Here is a 16511-nt window from a genome sequence, read left to right on the forward strand (position 1 = left end):
TCTCTCTGTAGAGAGATCTGTGTAAATCATAATTGTAATTAAATTGAAATAGTATTTCAATTATAATGTAATGAAAATTTTCTCGTCTGAAAAAGGTAAAGGCAAATTTAAAAACTGCAAAGAAAAGTATACCAATGATGTAGAATTAGGTGGAGATGTAGAAGCTAGTACTATGCTAGGCAGAGTAAAGCAAACAAGGAGGAAGAAAAGCATTGCAACTTGCTACAGCAGATTGTGAAAGAAAAATTTAAGATGATAAAGTGGACAATATTAAGAAACATTTTCAGAAAATGCATAGTGGATTTGATAAGAAGTGTCCTTCCAATAGCCAAAAAAGAATCAATGAAATTAGTTGCCAGAAAACAGAATCAAATATTCAACAAAAAATTTTAAGTGGTTTTAATTTAAAGTATTTTTTAATTCAAAGAAAGTTTTGAATAAATTTAAGCAGGGTCTGCACTTATAAATTTGGTCACGTATAAAAGAGCATGGATTCTTGCACAAAAGAAAATCCCTGTTAGGTGAAGAAATGGTAAAACAAATTATTTTTAGTAATGGAAGTATTGTTAGGAAATTCCGAGGAAAAGACTAAAACAGATGTTTTACAAAAAGTGAAATTTCTTCAAATACATCACCAAATAATTGCCCAAAACATACAAGACTTTTCTAACAATAGCAAAGATCCACCAATAAGCTTGAAAACTCACAAGTGCTTTTCTTTAACTTTAGAGGAGTCATGCAATATAATGTAATAGTCACGGCTCAGATGATGCTTTGGGTACATTTTGTCTCAAAGGACTTCCAGTTTGCAAAGAAATGTTGTCAATTCACAGCCTTAAAAAAAATCTAATACATGACAAACATACTTTTAGGGGCTGGCCCGGTGGCTCAGGCAGTTAGAGCTCCATGCTCCTAACTCCGAAGGCCGCAGGTTTGATTCCCACATGGGCCAGTGGGCTCTCAACCACAAGGCTGCCAGTTCAACTCCTCGAGTCCCGCAAAAAGATGGTGGGCAGCGCCCCCTGCAACTAAGATTGAACATGGCACCTTGAGCTGAGCGGCCGCTGAGCTTCCGGATGGCTCAGTTGGTTGGAATGTGTCCTCTCAATCACAAGGTTGCCGGTTCCACTCTCGCAAGGGATGTTGGGCTGTGCCCCCTGCAATTAGAAAACGGCAACTGGACCTGGAGCTGAGCTGTGCCCTCCACAACTAAGACTGAAAGGACAACTTAACTTGGAAAAAAAAAAAAAGGCCTGAAGTACACATTGTTCCCCAATAAAGTCCTGTTCCCCTTCCCCAATAAAATCTTAAAACAAAACAAAACAACAACAAAAAAACATACTTTTAAATCTTTTACATCTGCCAACAAAAAAATTCCAGCTGGATAAGAAAAAATTAATTTCTGTCACTTCACATGGTAATTATGTCATGCTAGGTCACAAATTCATATTAATAGGGAGGAATGTTCAAATAAGAAACTGATATTGCCCTCATTGCTTATTCCATTATATGATACATACTGAAAATATCTGTGCTTTGTTTTCTGCAGCACACTCTATGAAAACCATCACGGATATAGTTGTTAAAGTTGTGGTTATATACGCTTAAATACTATGAATCGTCTCCAGTTTATGGAGCTGAAAAAATAGAAGATGATGAATAATGTGACCTTGTATTCTTTGCCAGTGCTCTTTGGGTCATGCTCTTTGGGCCAGTGCATTTTTAACTCCAATTCAAGATTTTGATACAAAGGGAATGCTTGCCAAATATTCAGTAACCAAAGACAGAAAATGCCTGTATGATGTATGTTTTCTCATCGAAATCATACTGCGTATGAATGAGTTAAATGTGAAACTACAAGAGAAGCTGATTTGTGACATCACTAGGCAGGTATGAGAATTTATGTTGAAACGGATACTTTTATAATACAAATCAATAATAGTGATTTTACACCTTTTTCTAACATGAATCAATATGCAAGTTACTTTCATTGTAATTGATGGCTGCTATGTAAATTGGCTGCAAAGACTAAAAAAACAAGTCAAGGACATTTCATGGTCATTGGTCAATTTTGCGTTCCCTTTCAATTTATGCAAACCAAGAGTTGGTAAATTTACCTCACTTTACAGATATAGTACTGAAACTGATAGGCTTTGCTCCAAAGTCAAATCAATTCTTCTAGAATAGATGAACAAGTGTTGTCAATATAGATGCAAATATAAACAAAAAAATTGGGGGGTATTTTTTCAGTTACTGAAAATCTTTTAAGTATATTTGGAATATATTAAGTATATAAAACTACTTTTTCAGCTGTAAATCATATGAAATGCAGTACAGATCAAGTATATCCAAGGACAATTTTGTTTGAATCAAGATGTGCTGTAAAAAACACTAACCACTGAATTTCCAAGACTTAGTATGAAAACGTATATAAAATAGCTCATTAATAATTATTTATATCAGTCACATGTTGAAATAATATATTGGATATGTTAGGTTAAATAAAATATACTATTCAAGTCAATTTCACCTATTTCTTTTTACTTTTTTAATAATGTGGGTACTGGATATTTTAAAACTACACATGTGGCTCGCATTATATTTCATTGGATAATTCTGATCTAGAATGTAATTGCCATGATAATATGACAAAGGTGATATGGCTTTTGTCTTGTTTATTCTTGTATTCCCAGAGCTCAAAACCAGTGCCTGGCACATAGTAGGTGCTCAGAAAATACTGACTACATAAATGAATCTAACCATACCTCAGTAGTACCAGTACGGGCTCAGGAGCAGGAAACAGAAACCACTCCAATTATTTCAAGCAGAAAGGGATTTAATCTGGGGAATTAGGAACTTACAAAAAATCATTGGAAAGGCTGGAGCAGGAGGTTCTTGACCAGGCCCCCAGGAATGGAGCCCAGGACAACACGATAGAACCATCCTGCCAGGAGAGCTGCCACCTCTGCCACCGTCAGGAAAACAGGACTAAACAAGCCATTCCTGGAGCTGTTGGCTTCAGGAACACACCTCTTCAAGCATCAAGTGTTAGATTTCAGGCACACCACACTTAAGACGTCCAATCTAGTGAAACATAAATGGCTTGCACTCTCCCTCTTGACTCCCTCTTAGAAGCTGGTGCCTGGATGCTGGAACACACTGCAGAAAAACTAGCAATGCTATACCATGCATGGCACATGCAAATACCTGCTCAGGCAGGTGCATCTAATTTATGAAGCCTAAATCACATCCAAAAACCACTTCCAAAAAATCTCTCCCATCTCCACACCAGGCAAATGCCTTCAAATTAAACATCCCTTCCTCCAGGAAGCTTTCCCTGACTATCCCAAGACTATGTTATGTTGGCTCTCCATGTACTTTATGTGCATTCTTGGCTCACTTCATTAAATTTATTTTTTTCTAAGTGTTTATTGTCTTTCTCTTTGATAGGTCATTAGCTCCATGGTCAGGGCTGTGTCTGCTTATTCACTATTGTATTCTCCCCACCTAGTGGTTAGAAGCTAAATTCACGCGTTGAATGAATGAATGAACACGGCACAAAGCGTCAGGGATTTGCACTCATCTTTCCCCATGCCACAAACCCTCTCATAATCCACCCATGTGCCCTCATAGATATTCAGCACCTGCTAGAGGAAGACCGTGGTTGGCACACCCATCACTAAGACACAAATTTGCACTCTCAAGGAGGATGGCCTGGGCTGTTTCTAAGAAACAGGAAGGGACTACAGTCTGGGCAACGACTTTCAAGAAAATGCTGGGCCTGGAGGGGCTGGGCCTGAGCCCAGGCTGCAGACCAGCCAAGGAAAGATGGGACCAAAGTGTTACGGTGCACGCTGCACAGAACTCGCCAGCCATGCTCCTCTCAACAAGGAAGACTTGTGGGCACTTAAGTGAGGGACCCGGAAGAGGATCGGGGTCACGCAATGACACGTACACAAAAGCATTTTCACAGTGTATGAAACTCCTCACATGCATTCATCATTATCACTCCTCCTCCCCCCATTTTATAGATGAGGAAGCCAAAGCACAGCAAGGTTAGCAACTTTTCCAAGGGCAAGTGTCAAATCCAGGTCTCAAGCCCAAGCAGCACAGGGCTGTGGTTACAACACACGCTGCAGCACCAGACAGAGCCAAGTTCAAAGTCATCTCTCGCCACACACCGGCCAGATGTTATTGGGTAAGTCACTCTCCGAGTTTCTGTTTCCTCATACATAAGATGAAGATGGTACCATCTAACTCACAGGGGTGTTGTGAAAATTAAATGAAATGCTTTTGCAAAGAACCGAGCTCAGCCCTTTGTGCAGAATAAGGATTCAGCAATTCGTATCGCTTTACTGTTATTGTTGCTATTCAAAGTTTAAGACTTTTGCTGGTATCTCAGCTTGCCCTTTAGTTGTACAAATCTTGTAATAACCTTAATAATTTTCTTTAAAGTAGTCCAGGAAAGCCAGTAGAATATGAATGCGGGAAGGGCGTTCATGAGCATTCACAAGAGGCCTTTAGTTACCTAGATTAGGCAGCATACTCCAGGCCTGGTGAGCTGTCATGAAATCCCAAAGATCTCACCCCAGAGGACAGTACCAGAAGCACGCCCTCTATGTCCAATCGTGATCCCCAGAGGCTTTGCTAATCCACATAATAAATGTGAAACATGAGCTTCTATTAGGGTACTTAGTGACTTGTTAATCACATAATGGACGCACCAAACGGGCTCCATTGATAAAAATAGTGGTAATTCAATCCACAGAGTGAAGTTCAAGATGAAATATCCTAGAGACACTTCCTGCCTTTACTTGATCCTTAACCCTTCACCCTCAGGGGTGGCACACAGGGGGGAGGTGGCACCATAGGGTAGGACTTCTGCCTTTTTTAGCTCCAACTCCGGTGCTCAGGCCACTCAAGCAAGCTATTCTGGCTCACTTGGGGAACTTTTTGAAAATATAGATTCTTGAGCGTTATCCCAGACCTACCGGGTCCAAACCTGCAGAGACGGTTTTTATTTTTTAAGTTTTCCCTATTTGGAATGATAATCACCAAATTCCAGATAAAGTTACATTTGGGTTGGGGGGAGAGGCACCCAAGAACTTCAGCTGCCCTGGGAAAACTTGCCTTCTTAAGCTGGGTGAAATGTACAGAGACGTAATTCTACTAGCCCTTACGCTGTCTTACATGTCTGAACTCATTCATCATAAAATTTTAAAGCCCCCTATCGACACTGTAAGCAGCCACTAGATGGTCTGTAGGGCATTTCCACTCTAAAATGATCTGACCTAACGCCGTTGGAATTTGGAGGCAACGTCTGCAGACCCACTGAGCGCTCTTGTCAGTAACTAGACCCAGTTGCCACCTGGTTTACCAATGACGGTCGTTCATGCCGTGTCCACCAGGCTCTTCCCAGGACAGAGTCAAGTCTTTTTTGTTTTTTGTTTTATTTATTTTTTTTCAGAGTCAAGTTTTAACTGACACTTTTGACATGCCACTCATTCCACCCGTTCTGAGGAAGCCAGTTGCTTTCAGCATTTCCAGGATTCTGGAGCATCTGAGGGGATCTACATAGTCTCCAGGGGTTGGCCCCATGTCAAGAAGAGCAGCTGTTGGCAGCAAAGGATTCAGGCGATGTGAGCATGCTTTAGGTAGTTGTGCTCTAATCCGCTGTTAGCATGCTTGATTAAAATGATGACTGGTTTCAGAGCACAGCCTGGCCTGCAGCTGTCCCGTCTCCCTGGCTTTGAGCTGGGTGGGAGTTGCTTCAGCCTGTGGTGGCAAATGCAACGCAAGGAGAAAAGCCCAGGCACCGGTCCATCCTGTATAATGACTGGGCAGGATTGACCAGGAGGCCACACACTCAGCGGCCTGACATCCAGCCTGATCTGATTACTGTTTACAAGCAATGAATTTACGTTTGTGTAGAAATGAGAGTGCACATCATCCGGGTATGGGGGCAGCCCTCCCGGCTTTACAACGTACCTCAAGAATCAGAATACTTAGGGACATGGGGTATTCCTGTCATTGCCGAAGCCAGGCAATCTTCAAAGTGGGGGGGGGTGAATGTACCCCAGGGTTCACAAGATAATCCATGAGTGTTAAGGAGCATATAAGACCTTTTATTTCTATTTGCTTTTTATCTCAATCTTAAAAGTTTGTATTTTTTTATATTTTATAATACACCTATTTTATTGCATACTAAACATAATAGATAATGTCACTGAGTTCTTCCTCTATTCCAGGCACTATTCTAAGAGCTTACATATATCATTTTATTTAACTTCTACAACAACCCTATGAGGTAGGTATTATTAGTTCTACTTCACAGGCACAGAGCAGTCAAGTGATTCTTCCAATGTCATACAGCTGGCAAGTGGCAGAGCTGGGATTTGAACCCTAGTCTGTCTACAGTTTATATTCATAACTACTACGCTATTCTGTCTCTCACAGAGAAATATAACATTTAAACAAACATAAATTGGGGTTGAATGCTCAAGTTTTTGTTTTGTTTTTAACTGAAGAAGTTGTTCATTAAAAAAAAAAAAACTTTGGAGAATACTGGTAAGTTCAGATAAAACAAAAACAAAAACTTAAACTACTTCCACGGGAGCTCTGGGCAAGGAGGGATATTTGTCAGGATGTTCAAATCTTAGGGTGTCACCATGAGCTCAAGTGCTACTCGACCTGTGTCTTCCAAGACCAATCATTTGTATGCCATCTTCACAATTTCTGCCACGTTTTTCAGCACTTTTTCTAATTCTGATTTTTCTTTAAATCATCTCACTGTCTAAAACTTAATGAATTTTCAAAATAAACACTGTGTCACCACTACAAATGGGAAACCAGTATCCCTTGCAGAAAACCATTTCATTATAAAGTATTATAAAAATTCTCCTCAAAAGACCTTGTTTTTATAAAAATAATAATAGCTAATATTTTATAATGCTAGGTATTTTATAGTGCCAGGTACTACTCCAAGTTTTGGAAACATATTGAGCTGCCAACAGCCCCACTAGTCAAGCGTTTATATTATCCCCATTTTACAAATGTGGAGCCGGGATTTTCAGCAGCTTGTAAAACTTGACATAGCTGTTGAGGTGGAGGTAGGATTTGAACCCAGGCAGCCCAGCGGCCATCTCAATGTGGTTGCCCACTATGTACACAGTGATACTGCCTGTAGCTCTTGGTGCACCAAGTTAGAGGGTTAGAAGCGAGAACCCTCCTACTCTTAGCTCACTAATGAAGCATCTACTCGACCTCTCAGAAAGTGGGGAGCCTCTGCAGGTGGGCCTCCATGGACTGTCTAACTTTCTAAGGCCAAATCAGGGAAGTCACTGCACTCTCCTCCTCCAAAGATGGGTCAAAAGCATGACTGAACTCCCCTCTAACACCAGGAACAGACAACAACTTGCAATAGGAATGTTTGCCTGGGTTGGTTTAGAAGGGCTTCTCCAAAGAGGGCGGCCTACAGCTGGAGAGGACACTGGTAGTAAGAGGTGGTGGCAGTAACTATGGAGGGAGATACTGAGGTGGGTGGGGAGCAAGACACAGGAAGTGTCTGGCATCCCAAGTCTCAGGGGGTTAGCTCTCCCCCCCACCTCCTGCTTCCAGCCTGAGGGAGAGGAGGCTTCCAGATTGAGAAGCTGGCTGCCACTGCTCCTTCCCAGACCAGAGGTCTGAAGACAGGGAGAGATGTCATGACTTCATCCTCATTCAGAGGACAGGGGAAGGAAAATCCCACATGACACTTTTAGACGGACTTTTATGATTACATCCAAAGAATCACCCCAGTATCATTAGTCAAATAGGTCAGCCATTTCCCAGTGACTTAAGTCACAGTCTCCATACGTGCTGAGCTGTATTTCCAGATTCTCTATTCAGGTCCAGTTGCTTTATTTGATCATCCCTGTAACAATACCACAGTGTTATAACTACAATAATCTTGGAGAAAGTTTTGCTATGTCTAGGGCAAATTCTCGACCCCTTCATTATACTTCTTTTCCAATAACTTACTAGAGTTCTTCGAATCTTCTCTTCTAGATGAATTTTTGAATCCATTTATTGAGTTCCATGAAAAATTGCATTGGCTTTTTTTATTGAGATGACAGTGAGTTTATATATTATTTATAGAGAACTGATTTATTAACAATATTAAATGTTCCCATCCTGCAGCATAAGATGTCTCTCTGTTTATTCAAGTGTCCTTTGTGTACTTATACATTTTTTTTTTTTAGGTATATTCTTAGGGTTTTTGTTTGTTTTGGTTTGGTTTAGACACTTTTGTGAATGGGATTTTAAAATTTTTTACAATTGATTATTGGTGGTATAGAAAAACCTATCAATATTTTTAACACTGATGTTATATCCAGCAATCTTACTCAATTTTCATTAGTTTTAATAGGCTTTAAAAAATTAAGTACCTTGGATTCTTAGCAAATAGTGATATCATCTGCAAATAATGTCAATTTTGAGTCACATGAAATTATATATTTTACATAATTTTATGTATTTATATATAATTTTATGTAATATTTATATATATTATACACTTTATTTTATATGAAGTTTTGACTTCACAGTTTCACATCCTCTCACTTAAGCGCCACCGTAATCATCTCCCATTAGATCTAAATGAACTCTTTTGTGTTTTACATTATGCATCACATTTAGATTTAACATTATCTTTACATGTTACTTGGCTTACTAGTATTTCTCATAACCCTCGTCTTAGTGTCTCTCGTATTTATTTTTGCCTTTACTGGAACATATCCCTAAGTAGTCTTTTCAAAGAGTCTGTGGGTGCTAAATTTTCTGCTCTTACATGTCTCAAAGTATCTGCTTTGCTTTTCTAACTGAAAGCCAGTTTACCTGAGTTTAGAATGCCAAACTCAAGGTACTTTTTCTCAGAAATTTGAAAATATTTCACTGTTGTCTTCTAGTCTTTGGAGCTGCCACTATGAAGCCTGATGTCAGTCTGATTCTTCCTTACTTGTAAGGAGGTTGCATTTTACTCTTGGAGCTTTAAGAATTTTCTCTTACTCTTTGGAATTTTGAAATTTCATCAGGATAATAATCCATTTGTGCTTATATATCTTCTTTCATCATGGGCCCAGGTATTACTACCTGTTCATGAATTTTTTAACAAAAACTGTAAGTTCTCCTCCTCCCTCTCACAGTATCCTACTTTCTTTCTGCTTTAAGATGCAAATTCCTCATAAAGGAAGGTAGTCTGTTCTTATGGAAGCAAAGAGAAGATGAATCTACATCCCAGGCATCTGCTTGCCACCAGCGCCTAACAGGGTGCCTGCTACCAGACATGAATAAATATTTAAAGAATTAATGAATGGATTATGTTGGGGCAGCCTGGATATCCTGAAGCATCCTCTTGCTATTAAAAACAAACAAACATCAATAAATCAAGAAACAAGTACTGGCGAGGATGTGGAATAAAGGGAACCCTTGTGCAGTGTTGGTGGGATTGCAGATTGGTGCAGCCACTATGGAAAACAGTATGGAGGTAGCTCAAAAAACTGAAATGGAACTACCTTATGACCCAGCAATTCCACTCCTAGGTATCTATCCAGAGAAATCCAAAACTCTAATTTGAAAAAATTTATGCACCCTTATGTTTATTGCAGCAGTATACACAATAGCCAAGACATGGAAACAACTGAAATGCCCATTGGTAGACGACTGGATTAAGAAACTGTGGTACATTTATACAATGGAGTATTACACAGCCATAAAGAAGAATGAAATCTTACCATTTGCAACAATATGGATGGACCTAGAGAACATTATGCTAAGTGAAATAAGTCAGACAGAGAAAGACAATACCATACGATCTCACTTATATGTAGAGTCAGAAACAGTCTCAGAAACATAAAGGAAAAATTGAGAGTTGCTAGATGGGAGGAGAGGTGGAGATAAGGGGGAAGGTGAGGGGATTAGAAAGCGCAATCGGTAACCACAAGATTGCCATGGGGATGCGAAAGTCAATTTGGGGAATGTAATCAATAATGTAAGGATTGCGTAGGTATCCGATGGACACTTGTCTCGTTAGGGAGACCACCTCAGGGATGATGTAGATGCCTGATCACTGCACTGTACACCTGAAGCTGAAGCTGAACAATAATGAATGTCAACTACAATTTTATATATATATATATATATATATATATATATATATATATATATATATATATATATATGTATATATATATGAGAAGTAGAGTACAGCATTAAGAATAGAGACAGTGGAAATGTAATGGCTGTATGTGATGTCAGAGGGGTAGTAGATGGGGGGAGGGGTGTTATCACTCTGTGAGGGATACAAATGATAAATGTCTAACTATTACATTGTTTTATACAACTGAAACTAAAAAAAAAATCTTTAAGAACAAATAAAAACTTAAAAGTGATACGAGTATATATATGTTTTAAATTTCAGTATTTTTAAAATTCATGACTGAGATGGGCAGAAATTAAGACAGATACCCAGAATCCAAAGATGAGATGGGAGCCAGAATCCAAATAAGTCAGCAAGAGCTGGAAGCAGAGGTATCTTCTGCTTCCCTGTGACCTAGAGCAAAAGTTTTAACTGGTTTCATGAGGGAGAAGAGGCATAGTGTAGGGGTTCAGCAAGGTGAAGGTCAAATTGAAGACCACTGCACAAAGCTCAGAGCCCCAACATTTAGACTCTCAGTAAAAGGATGATCTGTAAAAATATACCTCTGCTAAACAGAGATATATTTATCTGCCACAAGCTTGATTTATGGATAGTGTCCTCTGAGACTGAATATCCACAGCCAGACTTCATCCACGTCTTTACAGAACAATATATACTACCTTTGTAGATTTTTTTTTAAAAAAGAAAAAAATTGACTTTGCAAAGCAGAAGTAACTTCTCTCAGGGAGGATCCAGACTTTCAAGAATTCCAACAAAGTTCCTCAAAAATCAAAGATCACAGTGTACGGTAGTCTCCCCTTATCCACAGTTTTGCTTTCCATGGTTTCAGTTACCCACGGTCAACCATGGTCTAAAAACATTAAAGGGGAAAATTATAGACATAAACAATTCATAAGTTTTAAATTGCACACCATTCTGAGTAGCGTGATGAAATCTTGTGCCATCTTGTCCAGCGTATCTGTACTGTACATGCTCCCTGCTTATTAGTCATTTAGTAGCCATCTCAGTTATCAGATTGATTGTAGTGGTATCACCGTGCTTGCATTTAAGTAATTCTTACTTTACTTGATAATGGCCCCCAAATGCAAGAGTAGTGATGCTGGCAACTCAGATATACCACAGAGAAGCTGTAAATTGCTTCAAGTGAAAAGGCACATATGCATTGGAAAAAACATAGTACATATAGGGCTTGGTGAGACTCACGGTTTCAGGCATTCACTAGGGGTCATGGAACATGTCCCTGTGGATAAGGGGGAGAGGGGACTACTGTACACAAAAAAACGAGGTGCCAAGAACAGCATCAACACAGTTGAAGAGAAAGTGAGTTAGAAAACAAATCTGAGGACAGAACATAAAGATGAAAATGAAAAACATCAGAGATTATAAAGCTGGGAGGCTGGGCTGATAAGGTTTAAAACATATTAAACTGGAGTTCCACAAGGAAAGAATAGAGAAGACACAATATTGGAAGAGATGACATCTGAGATTTTTCTGGAAAAAGACAAATTCTCAAGCAGATAAATGAAAAAAAAATGTATACGAGTATAGCAACAAAATGAAAGAACTTCAAAACGAAGAGAATCATCTTAAAAAACAACCAGAGAGAAAAACCAGATTATTTTCTATATAGCCAGAAGATAATTAAACAATATTTTCAAAATTATGAGAGACAGTAACTGCCAATCTAGGATTGTATACACAACAAAGTCACCTTTTATAAAGAGGGAAAATAATTTTTAATTTCCAGATTAAAAAACAAACAGACTCCTAGAACTAAAAGAACTTCTAGACTGTACATCAGATGCAAAAGTGAGCGATGAGCAAACAATGAATGAAGAACTTAATGGGTTGGTAAGGGCGGAGACAATTGACTGCCATGAATTCCAATGGCCCTGTACAAATTCCACTTTGTCTTATTCTTTCTTTATCTCTTTTTACTAATGACTTACTTTTACTGAGCACTTCACTAAGTATGAAACTGTGCTAAGCCCTTGATACACATCATGTTACTAAGCTTTAGACAACACTATGAGGAAAAGGTTATTGTCCCCACCTTACAGATAAGGAAATGGGGGCTTATTTTGCCTAATGTCAGAGAATATCTGACTGATGTATAACCATTCCAGAGGGACAGACAGTCAAGGCATGTAAGCACAGGCTAAAGTTGTAATTTGGTCCAAACTCACTTGGAATCAAAGGCAATAAGATTTAATCCCCAAATACAATGAAAATACTTTATTTAAATATTCTTCTGAGGAGAGGAACCAAGAGAGAATAGTAGAGGACCAGGAAACGTAAACATAGAATGTCAGACATGACTTCCATTTCTGAATATAATAAAGTAGACTGTACCAAACCAATCTTCCCATAAAGAACAAGTAGAAAAGCCAAATAAAGTGTAAAAACTTGAAGCATTAGAAAGATGTTGAGGGACGAGGACTTAATGGGTAAAACTTCTGGGGAAAAAAAGGAGCTGCAGAAGGGTGAGTTAACATTCTGCAGTCTTTTTTTTCTTCTCAAAGTATTTACAAATTCTAATTATAGAGCAGGAGGCAAAAAAGTCCTGGTCACACCAGTCACAGGGCTCCTGTTAAGAGACAAAGAAAGCAGCAAATCTTTTGGCAGTCTGTGGGGAGAGAGAGACCAAATTAGAGGCATACGGACCAGAACCCCAGTGAGAAAGAAGGAGCAGAGAACTGAGCCCAATACTACCAGTTTTCCCAGAAGACATCTGTTACATTCTGAAGCTGTCTAGGCAGGAAGCTAAGAAGGCAAACAGAAAGCCCCAGAAACTAAAAGCAGAGTTTTAGCAGTCTCACAACGGCAAGGACACAAGTATGAGAGTTCATGCCCTACCAAAAGAGAGACTCCTTGGTTAATACCTCACAGTTGGTACTTCTGGAAAGATCTACCCTAAAACTGGAGGAATTGGCTATAAGAGGCTTTGCAAAACTGCAACCCAGCCTAAAGTTGGCTTAGTCTCTGACTGTCTTAAGACAATCAGTCCTCATTCTTCTTGAACAGCTAAGGAAAATAGAACTCCCTCTAGAGGAAGACAACATCATTTACAGTCTTGACATTTTGTTTTCATACAAAATGTCCATCATTCACCTAAAAATTACCAGACACATTAAGAGACAAGTCCAAATAACCAAAAACCAAGAGGAGAAAAAAGAGAGTAGAAAAAGACATACAAATGACTCAGTTATTGGAGTTCTTTTAAACAGCTAATGTTTTATTTTTAAATAGCAAAATAAATAAAAAAATAAAAAAGATAAATAGATGAAAGACAGTTTCACCAGATACTTAGAATCTATAAACAGAATCAAATCAAAATGCTAGGACTGAAAATTTGAAATTCAACTGATGGGTTTAAGAGTACATTTAGACACTGATTAGTGAGCTGGATTAGTTAACTTGGATTAGCAACTGGATTAGTGAAATAGAGACAACAGAAAATATCTAGACTAAAGACAAAGAGAAGAATGGATGAAAAATATAGGAAAAAAGTGTAAGGGACAAAAGGAACACAGTGAAAAGATATATGTATAATTCGAGATATGGAAAGATAAATTAGGGCAGAAGCAATATTTGAAAAAGTAATAGACAAGAATTTTCTGATGAAATATGGTATAACTCTGATTCAAAAAGTTCACTAAATTCAATCACAATGAAAACAAAGAAAACCACATTGAAGCATATTGTAGGAAAACTGCTCTCAAACTGCTGAAAAAAACCCACAGGCAAAGATAAAAGCTTAAAAGTAGAGAGAAACTTCAATGGAGCCACATTAAGACTGAGAAGTGATTTTCAACAGAAACAATAAAACTCAGAAGACAAGGTGCTGAAAGAAAATAACTGCCACTTAGGATCATGTACTCAATGAAATTATCCTTTGAAACTAAAGGTCAAAAGACAAGCAAAACCAAGAAAATTCTCAGCCAGCAGAGCTACACTAAAAGAAACACTGAAGGGAGTTATTCAGATAGAAGGAAAACTGTTCCCAGTAGGAATACAGAAATGCAGAAAGGAATGAAAAACCCACAGAAAAAGTAAATAAAAATGAATACTGACTTACAAAACAATAATAAAGATAAATATGCCTTTCAGGCAGCAATTCCACTTCTAGAAATTCCCATATACTATACATATGCTCCACTCCACCCCAGATCCATTTTCTGTTGTTCTCTGCCCAGATCCATGCCAGAACAGTGACCACTATGGTCATCTGTGTCCTTTGCCATCTGGCCTCTGTGGTTGGGTTTGGCTAATAGAAAGCACCGGCAGGAGATTGCAGGGCAAGCAGAGAGAGTGGTGGAGGTATTTTTGTTTTCCTGCTCCCTCTATCCTTTGTGATGTTTCTGGAAATACACAGCTCCTGCTAGGTGGCCTTCCTTTGTGCACCTGCTCTCCAGAGGCTCCAGTGGCACCATTTGCCCCTTCAGTCCTGGGGGTAGTAACAGCTTCTTGTTGTTGTCAGTTCCTCAACATCCAGGGATGGCTCCTGAACCCTACTCACACCTCTGGAAAGGAGCCCCTTTCATAAGTCTCATCGTTTCAACCTTCTGAGTTTCAGAACTGCTTCCCTCCAGAACCCTGGCTGATGCAGACTCAAATTTTATTGATTTCATCAATACATTGTTTGTAACAGCAAAACGCTGGAGACGGCCTAACATCTATTAGCTGGGAAACTGGATACATAAATGATGGCACTCGTATAACAGAATGCCATTCCACATTTTCAAAGAATAAAGTAGCTTAACAGGAACTCAGAGGGAATGTTCTCCAAGATGCATTAAGTGAAAAAAAGCAAGGGAAGAGTTTGTATCAGAAATTATCATTTATATAACGAAAAATATTTACGTCTGTATACAAGTATTAATATCTCTGCAATAATATACAAAAATGTGGCATTATTGGTTGACTCTTCTTGCCCTGTTTGAATTTTGTTTTACCATGTGGAAGAATTACTTTTTCAAAAATCCTTTTAAACATCTTTTAAAGAAGGAAATCCTTTACTAGAGTCAAAACCACCTCTTGATTGTTTGGCAAATCAGCTTCCTCTCCACTTCTCACCTAATTTCATGCTCTTAAAAATACACCATCAGCCAAACTAAACTTCTCACTTAAGTGGTACCTCAAAGAAACTTGAATAAATCAAAGAAAGAGAGACAAACAGAGGATGCAGATTTCAATGACCTTTGCCAGATTTCTTAGTAACTTTCCTCTTTAGCAGTGGAGATAAGACTTAAAGATTGATAAAGGTTCTGGAGAGGGCAGAAGGACAGGAACTGACTATGTTACATTCCTCTCCCACCTAATTCTGCCCTTGAGTGAGTGTCCTGTAACCTGTAACTAGTGGCTTCTGGTTTGGATAAATTTCTGGTCACCTCTGGTAGTAGATGAGTGAAGCTTCGCACAAAATCAAGTTCCCTCAAAAATAACTAAGGGGTTACCAAGTAGTCCCCCTACCAAGCAGCATGAAGACAAAGCAGGTGGCTTCAGTGTCATCTTTGTCCTTGAAAAAGAACCAGGGGTTCTTCTGAGAAATTGGCATGTCTTTGTCTAATGACCTGGGTGGGTCTCATAACTGGCCGTGTCCCACTCTTTGCGTTGGCTCCCAGGGAGCTCAGACATGAATTTGCTGCCCACCTTCAAAATTTTAACGCAGGCTTTGTGCCAGCCACATCTGCATACTGATTCTCTGTGCTTTATCATCCTATTCAATTCTCTTTTCCTTTCAATCTGATTTATTGCTGTTCTTTTTAAATCATTCTGCAGTGTATATATTTCTGGAGCCACCTCAAATACTGTTTTAGAAAAAAGTAAATTTGATCCATAAATGCAAACAGGAGCTGATTGACCATATTGCTCAGGTGATTTACATAGTCCATGAGAAGGAGCTCAAACTTATTTTATTTATTGATTTTTAGCTTAGCAAATATGTATCGAGCACCTACTATATACCAGACATTATCTGGCTCCAAGGATGTAACAAAGAAAAAAACAAAGCCCTGCCTTCATGGAACTTCCATTCTAGTGGGCAAATAGATAATAAGCACATAAAATGTAAATATATACTATGACAGATGGCAATAATGCTAAAGAGAAAAATATAGCAAATGAAGATAGGAGAGTGGGTGGGGGATGGGAATATTTTATATAGAGTGGTCAAGCCAGGTCTCTTCAATAAGGTGACATTACTGATGAGGAGGACGTTTTAATCTCTCTTCTTCTCTCCGTTCCACGTGCCATCATCCTCACTTAGTTTGCCCTAGTCTTCCCTGGGTGAATACAATAAACATCAATAACTGAT

At 38.8% G+C, this 16511-nt stretch overlaps 1 long non-coding RNA gene across 1 annotated transcript in view; it reads right to left on the bottom strand.

Moving 5' to 3' along the window:
• Positions 1 to 473: 473 nt before the first annotated feature.
• Positions 474 to 16511, bottom strand: part of LOC109453841 (uncharacterized) — a 34921-nt gene continuing 18883 nt past the window's right edge. The window contains exon 5 of the long non-coding RNA XR_016019090.1: positions 474 to 1157. This is a non-coding gene — a long non-coding RNA (uncharacterized LOC109453841). The remainder of the gene's footprint in view (positions 1158 to 16511) is intronic.

The sequence above is a fragment of the Rhinolophus sinicus genome, chromosome 1 (assembly GCF_057876585.1).
Source record: "Rhinolophus sinicus isolate RSI-liver-muscle chromosome 1, RSI-T2T, whole genome shotgun sequence".
NCBI classification, from domain to species: domain Eukaryota; kingdom Metazoa; phylum Chordata; class Mammalia; order Chiroptera; family Rhinolophidae; genus Rhinolophus; species Rhinolophus sinicus.